Source organism: Hibiscus syriacus, unplaced genomic scaffold (assembly GCF_006381635.1).
Source record: "Hibiscus syriacus cultivar Baekdansim isolate YM2019G1 unplaced genomic scaffold, ASM638163v2 tig00111095_pilon, whole genome shotgun sequence".
NCBI classification, from domain to species: Eukaryota; Viridiplantae; Streptophyta; class Magnoliopsida; order Malvales; family Malvaceae; genus Hibiscus; species Hibiscus syriacus.
In genome coordinates, this window is record NW_024062980.1 from 2626606 (window position 1) to 2652440 (window position 25835).

Sequence of the window (25835 nt, forward strand, 5' to 3'; positions counted from 1 at the left end):
GGTTTCGATGTTTTTGGGATCAATACATTTTTAAATGTATCGACACTTTATGCGTGAACCTCGTTGGGCATTCATTCTGGACAAAATGTATCGACACAAATTTAGAAAGTGTCGATACATTATGTTGACTTATTCTCTCATAAAACCGATATATTTATACCGGTTACATTGTAAATTTACCTATTACATTATAATTATTAGTTTCGATGTTTTTGGGATTGATACTTTAATAAATGTATCGACACTTTATGTGTGCACCTAGTTTGTCATTCATTCGGGACAAAATGTATCAACACAAATTTAGAAAGTGTCGATACATTATGTTGACATATTCTCTCATAAAACTGGTATATTTATATCAGTTACATTGTAAAATTACCTATTATATTATAAGTATCAGTTTCAATGTTTTTGGAATCGATACTTTTAATAAATGTATCGACACTTTATGCATGCACCTAGTTTGTCATTCATTCTGGATAAAATGTATTGACACAAATTTAGAAAGTGTCGATACATTATGTTGACCTATTCTCTCATAAAATCGGTATATTTATACCGGTTACTTTGTAAATTTACTTATTACATTATAATTATTGGTTTCGATGTTTTTTGGATCGATACAATTTTAAATGTATCGACCTTTTATGTTGACCTATTTTCTAATTAAACCGATATATTTCTACCTGTTACATTGTAAATTTACCTATTACATTATAATTATTGGTTTCGATGTTTTTGGGATCGATACAATTTTAAAAATTATCGATACATTATGTTTACTAATTTTGTCATTAAAAAGTGTATTTTTACCACTTACATTGTAAATTTTGCATATTACTTTAAAGTAATAAAAGTTGAATTTTGTAGTTATTGTACATACCTAAATATGTCATACGAAATTAATGTTGTACCCACCCTTCAACTACCACATCCTATTGAAAGAACCACTGAAACATGTTGTTCTATGAACCTCTACTTACATCTCCATCAACTCTTGTTGGGACCACTAAACTTGCCCAACCAAATTTTTGCCATATGGATCATACTGCATCAGACAATGTTAAGCCAACCGAGGAATGCCATGAAGAACTTATTGTTGATGAATCTGACAGATTGGTTGGTCAGCTCATCTCTCCACATTATCAAGCTTGGAACTTTTACAAGGGATTCACACGGGAACATGGTTTTAGTACACGTCGAGGAACAACACGGCTTGATATGGAAGGGAATATGAAGACACAAGAATTTTGTTGTTCCAAAGAAGGGTTTTGAATATCCAAAGTCAATAATGTTGATTGTCAACATGCTCATATGACAGTCACAAGAACAGGATGCAAGGCTAAAGTCGTAGTTACAGAAAAAAATATAAAAGATCAATGGGTTGTAAGTAAGTCTTCTCAGAAACATAATCATGCATTGTGCACACCTGCTATGACACCATTTATGCGTTCTAATAGAGCTATAAGTAAGGCTGATTCGATGAGGCAACAATATTGAAAGAGGTCGGTGTTGGCATATCACAAGTAATGAACTATTTAACGCAGTAGGCAGGGGGTTATCATAATGTTGGATTTACACATAAAGACCTCTACAATGCACTTCAAAGAGGTAAAGCAAAGGAAATCTACAATGGGGATGTGAATGCGCTTATTGCTTACTTTGATTATAAGAAACATGATGATCCCGGGTTTTTTATGGCATACTTGGTAGACGAATCTGGGGCATTGCATAGTCTTATTTGGTCGGATTGTACATCGAGATCAGATTACACATGCTTCGGTGATGTAATTGAGTTCGACACAATTTACAAAGATAATTTGTATGGTCGACCAATTATGCCTATTTTCGGTGTCAATTATCACCATAACACAATTGTGTTTGCTACTTCAATAATCGCTGACGAGATGTCCTAATCTTTCGAGTGGGTGCTAAATAATTTTTTAGAAGTCATGATGAATAAATTGCATATTTCAGTTGTAATCGATGGGGATAGGGCAATGCAGAGGGCTATAAAATATGTTATCCCTTCTGCTAAGCACAAATTATGGTCTTGGCATCTTTCTCCCAATACACAAGCTAACATTGGTGACCCAAAATTTACAGCAGCATTCTCAAAATGCATGGCTTCCTGGTGGACAACCGACGAATTTGATATTCATAGGCGTTTAGTTGTTTCATAATTCAATGTCGAAAAGCATCCATGGGTGATTGAGAAGGGAAATACTCGACACTTATGGGCACAAATATATCTAACCGGTTATTTATTTGCCAATATTCGCTCAACATAAAGGTGTGAGTCTATGAATACTTCACTCGCGATTTCACTGAAACACAAGAAGACATATTTAGATGTTGTTCGTGCAATTAAAGAAGGAATTAGTATAATGCGTATGAACGAGTTGAAAGTGAATTACTTAAGTTCCCAGACGAAGCCCTTCCAAATCATAAAACTAATTAACCTTGAAAGCTATGCTGCTGAGATTTATACGCACGAATCTTTTTGTTTGTTCCAAGAAGAACTTCAACGGGAGACATTGTATCGGATTTAGGAAGAGATTCATGCCTTATCAGATGAATGTCAAAATTATATTTTGACAAAGTACAAAGAAAAAAATAAGACATTTAAAATCAGTTTTGATTTCGGTGTGAAAACCCTAAATTACTCGTGTAGAAAATTTGAGACTATCAGACTTCCATGTCGCTATCAACTTCACGTTTTGAAGTACTTGGAATACACACATTTGCCTGGTCTTTGATTCAAAGTAGGTGGACTAAGGATATGAAGGCTTGTGCGCTCAGTTTTATTGACTTGAATGTGCATTCAGAAGTCATACAAATAGCAAGGTTCACTGCTCTATGTGCAACGTCAAGTCGGTTATGCTACATTGTATCAAAGACATATACATCTTTCAAAACCGCATGAGATGAGATGAAAAGACTAATAACATAATTTGAAAACTCATTTGGTTTGAATGATTCAATCAACCAGAGCAGTGTAGTAAATAACGTTCGTGACCCTCAACGAAAACAACGCAAGCAAAAAGAAGTACCAAAGAACAAAGTCGAGAAGAAAATTAGGCGATGTGGGTTCTACAACGGTGAGGGAGATAATAAACTAACACGTCCTCAAGTTAAACTCAGTTTGGAAACAAGTACACAACCTACATCAATTGATTTTTTCAAAGATGGAATAGAATGACCATTCAGTCCCCCATATGATGATAATTATGTTAGTGACATTTGGAATAATGTAGACAACGATCTCCATATATCGTAAGTATCAACATGTATAAGAAACATGTACAACAACCTATTGCTAACTTTTATCATCTCATACATAATTACTCATACTATGTATGAGAAACATGTACAACAATCTATTGCTAACTTTTTTCATCTCATACATAATTACATTCAGATACAAAATTATAAACCGAATACAAAATTTCCCTTACATTGACATCATCAAGCCCTTTTGTTATTCATGTGTGTGATGGTAGCTTTTGTCATCTTCTCTCTTAGTTTATTTTGATTGTGGCTTACGATATCATTTAATATTCGCGTACGATCCCATTCTCCAACAACCTATATTCAAATTGTCAGTACGTTAACTATTGTAAACCACAACATTCAATCTACGACTTTTAACAATTTAACCATAAACTAATTTTTCATTCCACTTACAAAATCACCAGTTGCCCCTCTAGAACCGATCGATTCCATCCGCATAATCACATAAATGTCGTAATCATATTTGTTACAAAATTTGAATACCACACATGTCAATTATGAAACCTGCATAAATTGCGCTTTCTATTTATGATAACATCTCATACCCATTCAATTGCTCATTCAACTTATGCTCCACAAATTTGAATTATTTCAATGGGACTTTAGACGATCACATGCTTCTACAAAAATGCGTTCTTTATTATAATTATCTAATATTGTCATCTGCATTAAAAAATATCAAGTTATGATCCAAATAAATTATGCATTTTAATTTTCATAATTTCCTTTCATACATACCAATCTCTTAGCATCATTCGCTCTCTGTTTGGCCGCTGGAGAAGAAAATAGACTATCATATACCGTTGTAACACGTTCTACCATATCCAACACCAACATATACCAATGAGAACCAGTGTAGGTTATTGTGATCAGGATCTGCAATAAATTTCACACCCAATTTGACAAAATTTAACATTATATATCCTAAAACATCATTTGCAATTCGTATGGTGTCTTACCTTGGCACACTCGGTGAATTTCACATAGTCATCCAATATCGACCCCCAAAAGCTCGCAACACCATCAACATTTGCGTAGTCCTCTAACATCTGTTGTTTCATTTACGCGACAATCATTATTAATTTACCGCCTATAACACTACTTTTCAACATTTATTATTTTAACTCACCGCTAAGTGGTATGGAATGTAGCCAATCTTCCCGAGTAACTTTTTCGATTCATAACATAATAACCAGCCGGCCAAATCAATAACCTAACAAAATTAATTACACAATCAGAACATATTCACTAGGTTTTAATATTTTTTAATTTCTACTTACCGCACCGCCAACCCTTTCCATAGGCTTCAACATTTCAATGTTGTTTACAGTAGCGAATTGATTTCCCATTACGATTACAACATATATGTATAAAGCATAAGGATTAATATTTTGTCATGAAATATTTAAATATCACTCACAAAGCAATATATTGCACTTACAATGATTCTAACCCACTATTCTATAAATAATCACACAATGCAGCTTCGAAATCACCAATTCCGCTTGGAATTTCTGTTTTTCAACCTACAATTTTGCATACAAATTTTTGTCACAACAGCATAATAAAAATCAAATTAAGTTTTATTTTATTCAGCTTACCTTCTGCTTCTTCTTGGGTGCAGGACATTCTGAATCCAAATCTGCATCTATAATACTCTCCGGTGTATAAATCATATCCACATCATTCCTCCTCACTTCCTCCATATTTTGTTCTTCATATTTTTTCAATTTATCATATTTTTCCTCTACATAACTTCATCGCATTTATTTCACCCTTCATTTTTCCCCTTCATCCAACTTTTTATCAACCACCCCTTCACCCCGTAAGTTCACTCCTCAATTCCATAACTTTCTTCACTACTCCATCAATTTTTCCACCCGTCACCATCTTAAGTTCACCCCTCAACACCTTAACTTCTTTCACCACTCCATCTATTTTTTCACCCACTTCCCCCTTACGCCTCTCAATTGTCTCTTCGACTCTTGATTGTTTTTGCAGAATATCAAAAAGGAATTTTTTTACATCCACCAATTCAGACATCAAAATGTCGAATTTACTCTGTTTTCCCTCACCGTCATCCCCCTACTACCATCTCTTCTTCATTATCCTCTTCCTCTACTACCTCCACTGCCTCCACTGCCTCCTCTACCTCCTTGCCAATAACCTTCAAAATTAAATTACAATATTAATAAATTGATTTTATTCTTAATATTATTTAATTACATTTATTACCCTTTCTTGCTTCGTCGGTCTATCCAACTTCAACTTCACCATCACTCTAACCACCTCTTCTTTCCCATATGCACGGATGCGTGCCACTCTGATTCTTTCATATGCTGCCACACTATTAACGTCCAACCAAAAATTGAACAGTGCAACCTGCATTTATAATTAAATTTATCATTTTTTATAATAACTATACTATCATTTTATATATAAAACAAAAACGTTCTTTAACTCATTTACCTATAAGATTGCAATGCACCCATTGAGGTATCTCTGAGAGCCCTTTTGAAAGCTGATTATTGATTCAATCAATCTTGAATGGACATATTCAACCCAATTGAATTCACCCCAATTGAATTCACCTTTCAAGCTTTCATCACAAATCAACTTCATATTGTCCTTTCTCGTTGATGTATCACCCATTGGACAAAGAAAGATCCCGACAAGGTACAATAGAACTCGGGCCTTCAAGTCACCCCTTGAAGATCCACTTTTGATTTCATTTTCAAGTTCAGCATATGTCACCTTGTACTTCAAATCATATTTGGAGGCAAGTGATTTCGAGATCTTATTCCTACTGACTTCTGCAACACTTTTTCCTTTATTTTCTGCCCCCAATACGGTTGAAGCACATGGGATCCCCATAGGAAATGAATAATCACCATATTTAACCATACATTATTGGGCATCAAATTACTCCACCAAGCATCGACACAATTCCCTCTGAATTGGTCGATCCCTCACTCTTATCAAAGATCCAAACCCCGTTTCTTTCAGCACATTCAATTGCCCATTCTCCTTAAGGTGTTCAATTAATGAATTCACTCCTTTTCTGCTGCACCTTGTCGACACTTCCTACATTTTTTAAAAATATATAATATTATTGTTCTTATATATCTTTTTTCAAAGTATTTACAAGTTTAATGAATACATTCTTTTCAAGTGCTTTCCTCCAAGCTTTGTATTCTTGTTTATCCATCTTTGACCGTGTGATGTAAGGTTCCTTCTTGGCGTAACTCATTGACTTCCATTTCTCCAACACATCATTTTTCACCTAATATTAAGCATAAACGTTTCTTAATCAATACATTAACGCTAAATAATACTGAATGTTAATTTCATTTTACATACCGAACCGATGTGATTATCAGATTCCTTCATCATTTGGCATTCGGTCGTACTGTCAATATTTAAAATTTGTTATCAATTTAAAGTTCTTAAATACTTTAATCCAATTACCATTTCAACAAATAACAAAAATACATTGATACTTACTAGAAGTACATATGTTCACCCTTTGGTTGCTTTCGACTCTCGGCCTCAATTTCAAAGTCATCTTCGCCACCAACAATTTCAAGATCCGTTGACTTCATTTTTCCTTCATATATCAGTTTACGCAAATCAAAATCAAATATTGGTTACATACACTTTATTCAATATGCAAATATCGATAACTAATCTTGTACTAAAACAATTTCATTCAAAAGAATTTGAATGGCCACTACTATAAGTAATGACACATTTATACAACCTACAATATCATTTTCTACCTATAATATTATATACAACTATCGATATTTATTTTCTACCTATAATATTATATAATCGATCTCAAATCCTTCTTGGTTTCGATTCAAAATCCTCAAGCTAAACCCAAAAACCCTAATCCATATTTCCTTCAAACGAATGAGAAAACTCAATACTCCAAGTATTGACACATTTATACAACCTATAATATCATTTTCTACCTATAATATTTAATAAGAGTTTCTATATTTATCATATACCTAGAATATCACTTTCTACCTGTAATCGGTCCCAAATGCTTCTTTACTTCGAAAACCCCAAACAACATATAATACCCCTATTTTCGATTACTGTAATAATAAAAAATTAGGGTTTTGACAACATACTTTTCGATTCGACTACAGTAACAAACAAACAAACTTTACTTTAAAAATGCCTTCTGAAATGTAGTAACAATTACGCTTCGATTTCTCAAAAACTCGGACGTGTTCTATCTATTTTCAGATGAAATTTAGCTATGCCCTTTATATTTTAACCGAATATGTTATTTATATTTAATCGATACAATTATCAAAGTGTCAATACTTTTATGTCAGGTGTTGATACTTTCGATAGGATATTTACCCATTTCTTTAAAAAGTATTGATAATATTTTACGCGTACTTATTAAAGTATCGACGCTTTCAACATATCCGATAGCGCTTTACCGGTTTTGTCATTTCGAGATCAGTTTTGTCATATTTTTACCTGTTATATTGTTATGGATCGATACATTTTTATAAAGTATCGATACTTTATAGGCGCTATTACTGCTTCTCTTTTAAATTCCAAAAGTGTCGATACTTATGTTAAAGTATCGACACTTTCAACATATCCGATAGCGCTTTACTGGTTTTTTCATAATGATACCTGTTTTGTCATATTTTTACCTGTTATATTGTTATGGATCGATACATTTTTATAAAGTATCGACACTTTATAGGTGCTATTACTGCTTCTCTTTTAAATTCCAAAAGTGTCGATACTTATATTAAAGTGTCGACACTTTCAACATATTCTGTAGATCTTTACCAGTTTTATCATAATGATACCTGTTTTGTCATATTTTTACATGTTATATTGTTATGGATCGATACATTTTTATAAAGTATCGACACTTTATAGGTTTTATTACTGCTTCTCTTATAATTTCCAAAAGTGTCGATACTTATATTAAAGTATCAACACTTTTAACATATCTGGTAGCGCTTTACCGGTTTTGTCATAATGATACTTGTTTTGTAATATTTTTACCTGTTATATTGTTATAGATCGATATATTTTTATAAAGTATCGACACTTTATAAGCGCTATTACTGCTTCTGTTTTAAATTCCAAAAGTGTTGATACTTATTTAAATGGTATCGACACATTCAACATATCCGGTAGTGATTTACCGGTTTTGTCATATTTTTACATGTTATAATGTTATGGAACGATACATTTTTATTTGTATCGACACTTTATTAGTGCTATTACTGCTTCTCTTTTAAATTCTAAAACTGTCGATACTAATTACAATCTAATCGATACTTTCAACATATCCGGTAGCGCTTTACCGGTTTTGTCATAACGAAACAAGTTTTGTCATATTTTTACCTATTATATTATGGATTGATACAATTTTATTTGTATCGACACATACCGACAAGCTAAGTTTGCGGGTTGCCTAATTTTTTAATATTTATTCATTATTTCCACCTACAATATTATTATTACTCAACATTTCCGGTAGCGCTAAACCGAATTTGTTAAATATCTTATAATGTATCTGGTAACATCGTATATTAGTCCGCCTTTCCTGAGACAGCCCCTATTAATATAGAAAAATTATCTGGTATTCAGTTGGTGTGAATTTTCATTTATATAAATTTATCTATTTTAATGTCATGTGTTTTATTTAGAGTTTGTTATTAGAGTTTTAAATTTTATTATATTTTTATTAAATAAGCGATGAATATAAGATAATATATGTTCAAAATCTTTATTACTAACTGATAATATACATACCCCCTAAAACATAATTGTTTGAATCAGAGACCTTTAAGAAGTATATTATTGTATATCACTCCCTTTTAATTTTTTTATAGAAGCAATTAATTTTATTCAAAATAGGAAATATCTCAAAATACAATGAAGATTTACAATCATAATTTAAGAATATAATTAGGACAATTTTCTATAATCATCGAAATAAAACTAGCAACTTAGAATCACATAATAACCATACAAGGAAAGATTACAAATCTAATTAAGAAACTCGAACAAAGATATAAATAAACACATCTAATAGTATAGGCAATGAACCACAAAAGGGCATCAAGCTATTAAAAGACCACTTACAACTCGCAAATCAGACTCAAGCAAAGTGAAAATCTATCCATGAACGCAAATCAGGTATCCACACCCAATCTTAGGGTCCAAAGTAGAGAATACCAATAAGATATCAGATAAGCACTATCTTGATCAGTTGTGATGATAACAAATTAACCCTTAAAAAAAGATAAATGAAAAAATGATCAAATGACCGAAAATGTAACACCTTACACCCCTCTAGTCTACCCTGGATATGACCCTCGAAATTCTTTGCATCAAAAACTATTCCCCTATTTAACCCATCATTTATTCTAATGAGTTTTAAGACCTCGACAAACATAGTTAGTCAAAAGGGCCTCGACCCTACCAAAGGATATTTGGATTGCATCTATATGGTCAACTTTGCTAGCTTTTTTAAAGGAACTCGGGTGTCCTGGTCGTTTTCCCGAGCATTCAAGCAATGCTAGTTTTATTTCTCATAACTTTAACTTGTTTCTACGTTTGAAAATAACATTAACGTTCTCACTTGTAGTCTTATATGAAGAATTACTAAGTGTTGGGGTACCTCGAGTCTAAAACGCTAAAAACGACCTTTACTGCTCAAAACAAACTGAAAGTATCGATACTATTCTTGGAGTATCGATACTCCTGTTAAAGTTTCAATACTTTATATAAGTACAAATACTTTTTAGCCCTATGTTCTGGCAAGTTTTGATACTTTCCTGGGAGTTTCAAAACTATTCCTAAAGTATTGATGCTCTTGTAAGAGTATCGATACTCCTACCTAGAAAACATGTCTTTTGTTTGGAATAATGAATAAGTATCGATACTATCCCTATAGTATCGATACTCCACCTGTAAAAAACAAATTTTCACTCGAAAATATACTATTCATCTAACCCAAAAACCTTAGTGAGGTCCCCAAACGTTCTTAAAGTCTTATGTGATTAAATAAGAGCATAAATAAGGATTTACAAGGTACTTAAACATCAAAACATGGAAACTACCATGATTATGCAACACTAAGCTTTATAATTAACTCTTAAGCTAGAAAACATCTCTAATGATCACTAAGAGTATAAAAGGGTTAACAGTGTGTTACATGGCCTCCTTGGTTGCTAAAATCTCCCTCAGCTCAACTAGAAGTCACCTTACCTTTATCATTTTCTTTAAAACTCTTTTTCACCTCTTTAACTAAACCAAGCAAGGAAATGGATTACTACTCAACTAGAGGTTAGATTAAGCTTAAATACAACTCCCACAACTCAAATATACCCAAAAAAAAGCTTAAAACACTTGATTTCACTCAACTCCAAAAAAACCATTTTTAAATTTTAATCAAAAACCTATGATTTAGGGCTTAAAAAGGAGATTGAGAGAAGAAGATTAAGGTTCTTACCTTTGTTTCTTCAAACTAAACTTGGAATCCTAAAAACTTGCTCCTTTTTGGCTCATTTTGGAGAAAGAATAAGAAATGAGAAGAGAAAAGGAATAAGAATATATTTTTGGGGAAGGTTCTCGTGAAATCCATCTAAAAAGGGGGTTTATAACCTTTAAAACCAAATATGGGTAAACTACTCTTTTGGTCCCTCTCATTTTTACCTATACTTAAAACCATCATTTACCCTTAACTATTTGGCCTTACTTAAGCCCAATACCTATATAACTTGGTCCAACTATCTTGGAAAGTTTAATTGGCTTTACTTAAAGGTCTCGAGTTGACCCAAACTACTGACCCGAGTTTTGGGGCATTATAGAAAACATAAGACCAAAAAATGTAACAGAACTTTTATAAATAAATAAATATTTTAATGGGCTTTTGGGGTTTGGGCTTTATATACTATAAATCCTAATAGGTTTGAGGGTTAAAGGTATGGAAAATATGTGGATGAAGGAATGTTTAGCTTATTTGTTGTTCTTATTTTGGTGCTCTATCTACTATATTTCTTTTATTCTTGTCATTTCCTTTACTTTATACTTTTAATTATTACATAAAACATGTTATAAAAGCAACTGAAAACATGCTTTACAGGAAAATTTATTAAAAATAAATAATAAAAGAAAATAGAGATGCGATATAAGAAAAGAAAATGACAATAAAGAATATCGGCGATCAACAACCAATATTAAAATTGGTACCACTATCGATCGACAAAGATGAAAAAGAAAAGAGATAAACATTACACCAATAAAAAATAGATTTTTCAAAAAGGAATGAATCTCTCTCCCTTTTAAATTTTAAGTTGTAGGATTAGGAATTAAGGTTAAATTTTTAAATTTTAGAATTCAAAATCAAAATAGATTATCTAAACTCAATTTTACACAACTTATGTATCAAATAAAAACGTATTAATATCTTCATCTTTATTTCCTCATTCCCTTAGGTCTTGAGTTTTAAATTGGCTTGGAATACTTCCCATTCTTTTCTTTAAGTTCCCTTTTCCCTCTTCTCTAGATAGATTTATGATTAGATATAAAATTTGTCAAAAGAATTTTTTTTATAAAGTTTTAATTTTATTACATCATGACATGGACTAAAGTAAATATTTTACGTATAAATATACATTTTAAAATTCGTTCAATAATAATTATAGATAAAGTGATAGATATTTTTATATTAATGTATATAAAAATATCATTAAACATGGGTTCTCCTATTCTTAAATTATATTTTTTAAAACATTTTATTCAATATTATTATTACAATAATATGAATTAATATTTCAAGACAATAACATTTTTATAATTTTATCAACTGTGTTGAGACTTGATTTTGATTTAAAGATTACAGGTGAAATGAGTAAAATATTTATATATAAAATATATTAATGTTTATTTGATTTTTAATTAATGATTATCAATTGTTTTTATTTAATAAATTAAATAAAGGTATGAAATTATTGAAATTCAGACTCACTCACCCCTGGATTTCGGTTTTTGAGAAGAACGGTTTATGCTCTTGAAAAGTGACATCCACAAATGTGAAGACACACTGAATTGCCCGAGTATCAAGTTTAGATTTATAAGGATTGTGGTCATGGACAAAGGAAGTACAACCAAAGACACGAAGAGGAACATAAGAGGTAAAAGGTTTGAAATAAGGGAATTTAGTGGAAAGGATATCCCGTGGACACTTAAAGGCAAGAATATTACTAGGCAAACGATTGATTAGAAAAGTAGCTATTAAGAGAGCCTCACCCCAAAAGTATTTCAGAACATTAGAAGAAAAAAAGAGTGCTCGGGTTACCTCAAGAAGATGATAGTTTTTACGTTCGACGACCCCATTTTATTGTGGAGTGTCGACACAGGAAGTGAGGCGGACTATTTTTGTTTTCCTGGAAGAAAGATCCCAACGACTGAGAGAGGTATTCGCCACCATTATCAGATTTCAAGATGCCAATGGAACTTTGGAATTGTGTTTCAACCATTTTGTGGAATCGTTTGAAGATGATACAAGACTCAGATTTTTCCTTTATAAGAAAGGTCCAATTGGTACGAGAGTGGTCATCAATAAAAGTAATAAACCAACAAATTCCATGAAAACCTGTAACCCGTGAAGGTCCCCAAATATCAATATGAAATAAGGAAAAAGGTTTAGGTGAGCGGAAGGGAGAATGAGGATAAGATCTCCAAATGTGTTTTGCAAGAGAACAAATGTCACAAGAAAATGATGCGAGATTTTTGTCAATAAATAATTTGGGAAACAATTTTGCAAGATAAGGAAAACTTGGGTGACCTAATCTAAAATGCTATAACACAATGTCGGTAGCCGCATCTGTAGAGGAAACTGAAACAAAAGAAGAAATAAATGGTGTGGGTGAGTGGTTTGGAATGAGAGCATAAGGAGGAGCGTCAAGGATGTAGAGTCCACCATGACGCCTAGCATTGCCAATCACCATCCCGAGGTCAAATCCTGAAATTCACAATAATCATGAGTAAAATAAGAAGTACAAACCAATATGTAGATAATTTGCTAATCGAAAGAAGATTGCAAGTCAGACTTGGAACAAATAGAACATTAGACAGAATAATGCGGCTATTAATGCGAGCCAAGCCACTGCCCTTAACTGGTGATAGGGAGCCATAAACAATATGAACATTGCACGAGATACCATTTTTGTGAAATGTTGAAAATAAACTGAAGTTACCCGTCATATGATCACTTGCTTTGGAATCAACAATCCAAGAGACACATCCAGGTGAAGGGGATAAGGAGGCTAAAAGAGAACTACCTTCGCTAACAGTGCAGGCAGACTTGGGCTCAGAGCAAGAGGAATCTGTAAATGACCAAACATCTACCGTAGATCGTCTAGCTGTTGACGAGAAAATAAACCACCTTCCAATGCTGTTACAGTAGAGTTACCGTGGTATGGACGCGAGGAGGATTTCGATGGAGTCCAGTTGGCTGGACGACCATGTAGTTTCCAACATTTATCACGAACATGACCAGGTTTCCGACAGTGATCGCACCAGGGATGGCCTTTCTTGATATGGGTGTCACCGGAGGAATGTGTATTCAAGGCAGCAAAGAACTAGATTTTTTCGGTAGTGAAAGAATTAAAATTCTTTTATTCAAAGGAAAATTGCCTCTTACACAATATGGTGCATAGGCTTTTTATACACATGAATTAGAGACCTAGATAAAATAGGAGTCATATTTTCTATAAATTAAGAAGAAGTTTTAGAGATAAATTAGGATGAAGAGTTTAACTTAAACACTACTTACAATATTATATTTATTTTATATATGATTATTTGAAAATTTTTTATTGTACTAATTATTTTTTATTATTTTTTGCGGTTGTAAAATTGGAAATTAGGATCATAAGTCTAGACATTTTTGCCTATACATTAATAATATAAAATTATATTATTTAAATTATTTTGAAAATTTTTAAATTTTTTATTAGATTATATTTGAATTCATATACTATTTATTTAATTAGGTGTATTTCAGCTATTGCTTTTACAGATATGAGACTCTCAATCTTTCAAACTCTTAGAATGACGTGTGTTTAAGCTATTGTTTACTATGATGGAGAAATTCGGGAAGATGAAACCGGCGTCTTGTTCTCATTAAATCATTCTGTCAAAATATCCTTCAAGAGAAACATAACTCTTGAGGAGCTGATAATGAAGATGTCAAGGAAGATTCATGTTGGAAGTACTAGAAGATTGTTCTCACTTCAGTACAGATTTCCAACTGCAGTATTTCTGTTAACTTATACAACGTTGGAACTATCCAATGGTGACGATGTTTCTATGATGGTTGATTCTCAAAATCATTATTCAGACGCCGATGCATAGATGTATGCAAAATTTATTGAAGTGTGTGCTATTCATGGTATGTCATTATGCTCCCACTATGGGCTAGCTCAACAAGCTGATCAAGTTGACAGCCCAACTCAAGTAATATGTAATGATTTTAACTCGTTAATGGAAAATCCACATCATGGTGCCATCCCATCAAGTTCAATGGGGAGACATTCATCAGCAACTTTTTACGATCTATACCGAGGTGGCTCCACAAACAATCTGTATGGAAACATCACATCCAGTTCAAGGGGAAGACATTCATCTGCCAATTTCTTTGACCTGAATATGGAGATACTCTCGACGCAGAAATCTATGGAGTACCCATTTGACACGATGCCTTCAAGATCTAGGGGGAGGCATTCAACTGCGAGCTTCTTTGACCTCAATGTTGAGATGCCTTCAAATTCAAGGGTAAGGTGTGCAATTACCAGCTTGTTCGACCTAAATGTCGACATTGTGGAGGAACCTTCATCTCCACCAAAAGAATATATTTGTGAGCCAGGTGTGGATGGTACTGAGACTGGTCTATTCGTTTAGCTAGAATCACCGCAGTTCAACAAAAACTCCGATGATGATGATGTAGATGAAGTTCTCATAAATAGATACACACTGAACCTCCAACACACATGTATGAAGCTGACTATAGTGCAATGTACGTGTCAAAATTTGTAGATATGCCTAATGTTGGTGACTATAGATTTAACTCATCAGTCAATGATGGTGAGTTATATAAACGAATGGAGTTTTCATGCAAAGAAGAATCGATGATAGCAATTAAGAATTAAAATATTCGTAATTCTGTTCAGTCCAGAGTCGACCGCTCTACCACCAAAAAGTATGTTTGCCACTGTGTCCAACGTGATAACGGGTGCAATTGGATAGTTCGCGTATTGAAGAGGAAGAAGAAAAACAATATATTGGAACTAACGATATACAACGGTCCTCACATATGCTGTGCTGGAGGGATCAACCAGTATCATCCCAAATTGGACTCCGACATTATCTGCCAAGCCATCATGCTCATGGTAAAAGCAAGCTTCCATATAGCTATTGCTGTACTGATTTCAGCTATACATTCGCAGTATGGGTATATCGTCTCATACATGAAAGCATGGAAGGCAAAGCCAAATGCCATTAAAAAACTTCACGGTGAATGGGATGCATCTTACAATGAACTACCAAGTTGGTTTAGGTGATGTGCAGATTGAATCCTGGATAATTATCGACTTTGAAACTTGCCATGCATACCACAATGATCGAGTGCTTCGCGATCGATGCCAATTATACCGACTTTTTTGGACTTACCCACAGTGCATTAATGTTGTGAAATACTGCAAGCCCGTGGTCCAAATCGACGGGACATTCTTGTATGGAAAATACAAGCAAGTTTTACTATTGGCAGTTGTCCAAGATGATAATCGCAACATACTTCTAGTTGCTTTTGCCCTTGTTGAAGGAGAAGATACAAATTCTTGGGTTTTTCTCATCAGAAACTTAAGCTTACATGTTATCACGAGGGAAAAAATCTATGTCATTTCAGATCAAAGCAACAATGGATTATTTGGGTCCAATGTGGCAACCACCCTATGTCCGACATCGGTACTGTGTACGACATATTACTGCAAACTATCTGTTAGAGTATGCCCAAAGATCAATCATATGATGATTCTAATAATACTTTTATTTATCGATTTTATTGAATAAAGGTATTACCGCTATTATTTTCAGTTATATATATGTGTTTAACATAAACTGAAAGATAATAAAGTCCATATAATGGCATAATTGTTATTATTAAAAGATCCCTAGTCAAGTATTATTATGGGCATGGACAATAATAATACGCTTAAGACTAACATGTTATTGATTGATGACAACGAGTTGACATTGACATAGAGATGTCAGAATTGATACATGATCATATTGTTAGAGAACAATGTATTGGATTGACCCACCATGAGCATATGTCTTGGATTATTATGTGACAATCATAACATTGCTCATGTTGATGATTATATGTATGATCCTCAGACTTGAGATCAATACTATCCCAACATATATTGTTGTATGTTTTGATGCAGCCAAACAAGCTCCGTAACTGGTTGCTCTATAAAGACTGTTATTGAATATATCTCAATATATGTAGTGGGTGTGTATGATTAAGATATGATTTATCCTTCCTACATAATAGGAAATATATCACATGCCACTTGATTGAGTAAGACTAGAAACACATGGCCATGCTCGAATAAGTTGATATGAGATATCATAAACTATTTGTTAATTAAAGACTACTCTAGATATCAAGAAACAATAGATGAACTATACAAGTGTGACTATTCCAAGACTTGTGTCTATTCTAGATATAAAGGACATAAGGATGTAATATATAAAAGAATTAATCACCAAGATGATATGTCGAATCATATTTTCTTGTAGCTTATGTGACAATGATATATTGCTAGATGTCACTCATTGTATGTAATATTAGAATTGTTCTAATAATTACTGCTAACGTTACAAGAACCTACAGGGTCACACCCTATGATTGAAACGAGAAAAGATGTATAATTTGTTGTACGTTACTAAAATATATATCTAGAGTTAATTAAATATATGTTTTAAATAATCTCAAATATTTTAATTTCAATTAATTAAATATAGATTTAATTAATTTGAAATAATAAAATCCCTAATATGATTAGGGTAACTTGGATATAAAAGGATTATTAAATTCTAATTAATTAAATATAAATTTAATTAATTTGAAATAATAAAACCCTAATATGATTAGGGTAACTTGGCTATAAAAGGGTGTGTTAGGTCTAGCAGCCATTTTAGAACACACACACAAAACCTTTAGCCGTTTTTTCTATCAAAACGATTTTGGGAAGAAAATTATTGCTCTCAATCGGGTGAACTGAGTAGAGGTCGAGACGTGATTTCGTGGAACCCGCTGTAAGTATTCACATCCCTTCCTCCCGATTTCAGTTCTTTTCGTACTTGGATCACTGGTGAGATCGTCGAGTTTTGTTTCCGCTGCGCCATAGGGTGCGTCGACGGTCCCAACACTATCATGTAAGGTTCAAGAAGAATTATGAGCGTCAATGTGCGCATGGGTATGTCAAAATGTTATTTTTTATTTCTCAATCATTTTCATTTTTTTTATGGAAATAAAGTTAATAAGTTCTACATTTTATGCTCAGGTTACGAAATACTACCTGAAACATTTGAGTCCATGCTTCAAGAGTTGCGAAGAAAGTACGAGGAAGGATACGATTACATCATTCTCATCAATAAAGAAATGTGGACAAATGCATATGATGGTGGATATCGATATGGACACATGACGACCAACTTGACTGAGGCTATCAATTCGACCTTAAAGGGGGCATGTCATTTACCAGTAACGACTTTGGTAAAAACGACATATTTTTGTTTGGGAACGCTATTTACCAAGCTCGAGGGACAAGCTCAAACTTGGATGCAAAACGGTCATGTCTATCATCCTAGATTAGTTACAGATCTACAAAAAAGAATTGTTGCATCAAATGGAATGTATATAACAAGTTTCTCTAGAACCCATGAATTATTTCGTGTCACAGAGATCCCGTGACCTCTTCAAGGATTCAAGCTAACTCGTTCAGAGTTAATCTACAAGATAGATGGTGAGACTGTGAGTTTTTTCAAGCTCTGAAGTATCCATTCTCTCATGTCATAACAGCTTTCTCATATACCCGTAAAGATTATAACCGTTTTGTGGATCCCGTATACTGATTTTCAGAAGTGTTTAAGGAATATAAATTTGAGTTCCCCCTTAGGTAATGAGAAAGACCATAATGAGGTTTAGAATGAGCTTTCGATTGTACCAGATCCGTCCTTATTGAGGGAGCCCGGTCGTACAAAATTCACTCGAATTCATTGTGATATGGATATTCGGGAAACATCTAGAGAAAACAAAAGATGTGGGTATTGTAGAAACCTATGACACACTAGGAAAAAATGTCCATCTCTTTTTTCATCAAGTAATCGTTGATGTTGTGCTTGATGTAGTTGTTGTTTATGAAATCTAAGTTTCTGTAATTTAATTTTCATTTACTTTCAGTTAATGCCATTTGAGCATCACAGATTAATTAAGATTACGAATGAAGGGATCTAATAAACGATCTCTCTCCTAATTTAATAAATATTATAGAAATTAAAATATAAACTAATATTAAAAAAATTAAATAAATAAAATATTAACAATAATTAAAATTAAAATATAATTTAAAATTATTATCGTATTAGCAAAATGCCTCATGATGTGCATCTAAATGTAGCAAACTGTCTTCCATTTTATAACTACAAAAATTAATAAAAAGTTAATATAATAAAATTTAATAAAATAATAAATTGTTAATTTATCATTGGGTTTGAGCTTTGAGAGGGTTTGAATGTTTGTGTTTGGTATGTGTTTGAATGAAGAAGGGAGGGGTATTTATAAAGAGAGGGGAGGGGGTTTAGCCGGATGTGGTATTAATGTGGGAGGTGTGAACGATTGTGGTATTAATGGAAGGCGCGAATCTGTCTTTACGTGGCGCCAGCTCGGATAAGACGCGGATGTTCGTGGTGCCAGCTCGGATGAAACCTCGCAAAGCAACGTAGTACCTGTTTGGCTGCTTTTTCCTCCTCCATACGGCGGCGCTCCTCTTCCCGCTGCTTATTTTTAAGTTCCTTCTTACGAGCACAGCCAACACATTTTACAAACATAAATAAATAAAATCATATTGAAAATCGAAGTATATTATTGTTTCTCTGTTAATTTTCTCATGAATCAAACAAGTAGAAAGAGAGATGAAGAGGGAAATAGATATACTTTTTGCTCTGAGTTTCAACGGTAGAAGCCGAATCCACAGCTGAATCAGAAACTTGTTTCACCGTTTCTTCGACGGGGCCTTCCATTGTCAGATACTGAGAGTGCAGCTTCTCCCGATACTGACTAAGGTTAAGCAACTGTGCGACGGATCATTGGGCTTATTAGGTTTTAAAATAAACAAAAACCAAAAGCCGGCTCAGCAGAGTTTCAGACTCGAGTTCTCTCTACACCTATATCAAACTATGAATTTGGAGAAAAGAAATTAACCCGATGAAAATTTTTTTATGCTTTATTATATTATTTCATATTAAAAAAGTAATGATTTAATGATTTTTTAAATTAAAAAAATTATTTTTACAATTCATTATAATACTAATTGACATTAAAAAAATATTAATAATTATTTATGTTATGTGATATTGAAATTTTCTATTTAGACCATCGATGTTATATTATATCAGATGTTAATATAAGGTGCTGATGGTGTATAGTGATTGATAGCTAAAGCTAGATGAAACCAAACGTGATATCATGTGCCATTAATACCATTATATTTTACACTTATGCATCTCTCTTTATATTACTGAGTATGTTTACATTTACGAATTACAAGTAGTATTTTTCAGTAGATGTGTACTATTGAGCTTCGTTACTTATGTTTTCATTTGTATGCCTACAGGTTGGACTGTTTGAAGATCATCTCTATGGGTTCCAACACCTTCGAATATCATAGTGCAAAACCAATTATATTAGCGGGTTATATTATATATTCATGATCTATAAATTTTTATTAATTTAAGATATTTAATTTTGTACTAAATTGTCATGGAATTCCGTTCTATATAAAATGTTTTTAATGTTTATGAAATGGTTTGAATAATGAGTGATTTTTTTTTTTTTGAAATTTGATAGTTGTTTCGATGACTCCATGTAGTACCTTAAACCCATTAGACATCATGGATGAATGCACTAAACTCTATAAGGGTTAAGTTCATCCTCATTATTTTGAAAAAAAGAAAGTAAAATTTAGTTTAATATGTTAAAGGAAAATGGAAAAATATAAAAAATAGTGCATACCCATTATTTTTAAGAAAAAAAAAATTAAAATTTTGGATCTTATTCTTAAATTTCTGGATCCGCTACTGTTAGACACTGATCGAGTTTAGGATATTATAAACGTAAAAAGAAAACTACAAATAAATAAGCGAAGGCATGGTCGAAAGGGCAGTAAGAAGGAAGTTTGACAAAGAAGAGGGTGCATGTTTGTCGACGACAATGAATCATTGAATTTTAATGAAAACATGAATATAGGATGGGGTTTCTTTTGAAAATGGAAGAGTTTCACGCAACGATAAACAAAAATGAAAGAGATAATCAATGGTGGAGTCCAGCAATGAAAAGGATAAACGAGGGTGGTTAATTCAACGATGGTAGATAAGATTTAGGGATAAAAATGTGGGGATTATGGAATGTTTTAGAATTTAGGAAAATTTTTGAGAAAATTAAAAATTTTAAGGATTTTAAAGAAAATAACGAAATTAATAATTCAATCACTATCATGCTTTCATTGGACTATGATTTTCCAACCTTAAAATAATAACGATTATTTCTCAGTTAAAAAAGGGTAAACTACACAAAGCACTCAATGATGTGTTTCACTGAAGTTTCAAAAATAATAAATTAAACACTAATGTTATTGATTTGTAATAAAACGGTCACTCTATTTTTATTTTCGTTAAATTGATGATATGACAATATTAACAAAAATATTAATATTTAGTCTTACCCCTAAACTACTACTTAAACATCAAATAGATCATTGAACAATAATTTATATTTAATTTACCTCCAAAATTTTATAATTTTAAATTTTTTAGGTCCCAAAAATTGGACAAAGAACAACATTCGAAAACAAAATTTAAAGTTGAACTTGAGAAATGATTCAGATTACAACTAGAATTTAAAGTCGAAGTTCCTTTCTATTTATCTTCTTTCAATTTCTTATTACCAAACAGGATTCAAGAACCAAAGATAGTCTTTCTAACAAAGAAACTTAAATAATAAAATACTTCATATATTCTGAATCGATCAAAAACTGTTAAGATGAGGAGTTAGAAATTTAGTTAGTTTGTAAATAAATCAGTTAGTTAGTTGAGTAGACTTGTATAAATACATTCTTTATGTAAACTTATTCTTTAATGAGAATATACACGTTTTATATATTCTATTTTCAACATGGTATCAGATTAGCTAACGTTTCTTTGGCTTGGTTTACTTTAGTTTCTTTTGACCCATTTTTTACCTCGTTTGTTTTTTCTGTTTTCTGAAGTCATTTTTTTTTTTGTCGATCTTGTTCCCCTCTTTCTGTTTTCCATCATCGTCATGCCTTCAACAACTGATTACGGCGTTCTTGATTTCAATCACCCTGTCTATTTGCATCCCTCCGATACCACGAGTACTTTCCTCATTTCTCATCAGTTGATTGGAATCGAAAATTACACTTTTTGGAGTCGTTCTCTGCGCATCGCTCTTCTTGCAAAGAATAAGCTAGGTTTTATTGACGATGACTATTCTAAAGGCGATTATGAGCCGATTTTGCATCTTCAATGGGATCATTGCAATGCTATCGTGCTCTCTTGGATTCTCAACTCTGTTAGCAAGGAGCTTTCGGCTGGTATTTTGTTTGCCTCTAGTTCGGCCCTCGTCTAGAAAGATCTGAAGGAAAGGTTTCATAAGGTGGATGGATCTCTTGTTTGTCCTTGCATCAAGAAATTGCTCAATTGACTCAAGGTGAGTTGTTTTGGGATGAGTACTATGCCATAGTTCCTTTCCATTCTTGTGATTGTGGAAATGCGTGACAGAATCTTCAACATCTTCAGCAACAACGCTTACTCCAGTTTCTGATGGGTCTGAATGATACTTACTCGTCAGTTGTTACTAAGGCAACGACGGTCAATCAGGCATACTCGTTGTTGGTCCAAGAGGAGTCACAATGTCTCCATTTCTCTGGTGTTTCTCCTCTCTAATTCCTCTACGATGTTTCCAAATTCACTACCTATTCCATCTGTTAATCAGGCTTCTTTGGCGACCGCCTTTTTTTGGTAATTGTAATCACTATGGTATCAAGGGTCACAAACCTGATCAATGTTATCGGCTTATCGATTTTCCCCCCGATTTCAAGTTCGGTCGAAAGAAGAATGCTCCCATTGCCTTGACTATGCATTTGGAAGATTCTTCATCAGATATTGCATCTAATGAGTCTCCAGCTTCTTTTGTTCCTGTGCCAGCCCCTCCTGCTCCAGTCTTTACTCAAGACCAGTATCGACAGATCTTGGATCTTCTCAACAAACCTTCTGCTGCTAATTTGGTTGGTTCAGATGGTAAGCATTCTTCATCTAGTAGGTCACTTACCTGGATTTTGGACTCTGGAACGACTGATCATGTCTTATCTCATTTTAAATTCTTAAACAATCTTATTGCTTACACTTTTGGTCAGCGTTTGGTTCACCTTCCTAATGGTAAATATGTCCCAATCACTCATGAGGGTTCTTTTTTTCTTGATTCTACTCATGAGTTAAAAAATGTCTTATTTGTACCTCATTTTACTCATAATCTGCTGTCAGTATCCAAATTAGCCATGGATTTTCATTGTTCTGTTGTTTTCTACCCTAACGTTTGCCTCTTATAAGATATGTTGGAGAATTTTACTTGTTTGAGCCTTTTTTAGATTCTGGTTTGTTTTTCCTTGTTCTTTCATGGTTACTGATTCTGTTTGTATGTCTTCTTGTTCTAATAATAAGACTGGTACTTGGTATGCTCGATCGGGTCATGTCACTCTTACCAAAATGCATAAGTAGCCTATGTTTTCTTCTTCCAAATTAGATAATGCTTGTGTTCATGATTGTAGTGTTTGTCCTCAAGCTAAGTAAAACAGATTGACATTCCCTTATAGTCAATCTAGGTAGGATAAGCCCTTTCACCTTATACATGTTGACTTATGGGGTCCTGATTAGTGCTTAAATTGTGTATTATTTTTATGATTAATTACTCCTTGATTAGTCATTTTAAGTTGCTAACTTGTCCATTTCCGCTCATTTTCAATGCAGGACAGTAGATTCCAGAAATATTGCTAAAAATGATAAAATTGTGCAATTTTTGATTTTCTGGATTCATGAATGGATTAGTGGGCATGACTTCGCTGACGTGGTATCCAACAACTTCTAGAAAGTCCAGTCAGTAGATTGCGTGAAGAAGGAGACTCAATCGCATTTTTCAAATTTAAATTAGGATTTATTTTTATTTTTTATTTTTTAGGAATTATCTTTTTAATTTTAAATGTAATTTCTTAGGGTTTTTAGGACTATAAATACCCATTGGGGTAAGCCTCAAAACATTGAGAATTCATTGAGAATTCATCATTCAACTCTTGTTTTTTTCTTTCTTTACGTTTTTAATAAAGTTCTTCTTTCATTTTTTTTTTCAAGTTTTAAATTACTTTCTTAAAGTGCATGAATTCAATCATGCTTAGCTAAGTTTTCCATAGCCAAAGGCTAAAGCAATGACTCGATTCAAAGTTGTCAGAATCGAAAAGCACATCATACCCTTCAGGGTTACATTTTAAGTTTTTAGAAATTAAGGATAGATAATCGACCATCCTTTTACAATCAAAGCGATTTCATTTCAAAAAGTGCACGTTGGAATTTAATTTCAGTTTCGATTAAGAGGTGGGAGGAATGATCGGCCTGTGGCACATTCGACTTCTTGTGAACACACTTAGTGGCGATCCGCTAATGGAAATTGAAATTGGGTTAGATTCTCGATTTAGATGGTACAATCTGAGTTAGTTTTTCAAGAGTTTAAAGGTGTTGAATTAATAAACGATTGTCGCGATTAATTCACAAAGAGTTGAGATCTAATAAAAAATTAATTTTACATTCTCAATTTTTTGAGAGAAAAACAAGTTACAGAAGTTTGGGCCCTGTTGACTATAACCGTTGTGAGCCCTAAGGTAAAATCCTATACAATGATCGATTTAAATCGAGGCAAAAGCTTTAGCCCATGACTGATTTTTACCAATTGAATTTTCACTTCAATTGACTTAGTTTATTTTTCTTTCAAATCTGATTTTTATTCCAACTCTCAAAACCCCTTTTTACTTTTCTCTGCAAAACATGCCTGAAGCAAGATCAAAAGTGTGGAATTCGTCAACCTCCTAGTCCCTGTGGATCGACCCTTACTTTCTATATACTATTTTATTTTATTTTATTTGAGATTAAGGCTAAATATTATTTGATAGTGAAAACGACGCGTTGATAGGTCCCTATAAGCTAGCCACTCATTCTGGTTATAGTTTTTTCCTTACAATGGTTGATGATTATACTAGAATGACTTAGATTTACTTACTGAAACTAAAGTCTGATGCCATTATTCATTTAATATCTTTTTTTGCCTATATTAAAACTCATTTTTCTGCTCAAGTACATACAATTCTAATTGATAATGGATCTGAATTTGTTGTTTTTGAATGTTCTGATCTTTTTAGATCCCTAGGAATTATTCATCAAACATCTTGTGTCAAAACACCCCAGCAGAATGGTATAGTTGAAAGAAAGCATAAACATCTTCTTGAAGTATCTAGAGCTCTTAAGTTTCATTTTCATGTGCCTATAAAAATTTTGGTGAATGTGTTAAAATTTACTGCCATATTATAAATAGACTTCCATCCTCTGTCTTAGGTTGAAAAACTCCCTTGGAACTTCTTTTTCACAAGGTCCCTGATTTCTTATACTTCAAAATATTTGGTTGTCTTTATTATGCAACTTTCCCTCAAAATTATGAAAACTTTTCCCTAAGGGTAGTTCCATATGTTTTTCTTGCGTATTCTTTAACCCAAAAAGGTTATGTTCTCTTTATTTTGGTCACTCATAATTTTTTTGTAAATAGAAATATTACATTTCATGAAAACATCTTTCCTTTTCAATTTCTTATAAATTTATCTTCTCATTTTTTCCCAACTTCCATTTCTGTTTCTGTTTCAGATTCTGATTTTCTTGTTCTTTCCCCACCTCTTACTATTTTTTCTTTTGAATATTTGGCATCTCTAAATTCTCCCATTTCACAAGTTCTTCTTGTAATACTCCAAATTTTGGGTAGTTACCAAAATGTAAATTTTTAAAAGTTTAGTGGTTAAAGTATAAATTTTGAAAAGTTTAGGGACCAAAAATGTAATTTTTAAAGTTATATATTTTGGCCCGTT

The 25835-nt window shown here is 32.9% G+C and overlaps 1 long non-coding RNA gene across 1 annotated transcript; it reads right to left on the reverse strand.

Annotated features, from left to right (window-relative positions):
• Positions 1 to 4888: 4888 nt before the first annotated feature.
• On the reverse strand, positions 4889 to 19450 carry LOC120152734. The gene is made up of 3 exons (XR_005518715.1): positions 19365 to 19450; positions 15540 to 15543; positions 4889 to 4898 (listed from the first exon to the last, which is right to left on the reverse strand). It is a non-coding gene; the product is annotated as an uncharacterized LOC120152734 (long non-coding RNA).
• Between the last annotated feature and the right edge of the window lie 6385 nt (positions 19451 to 25835).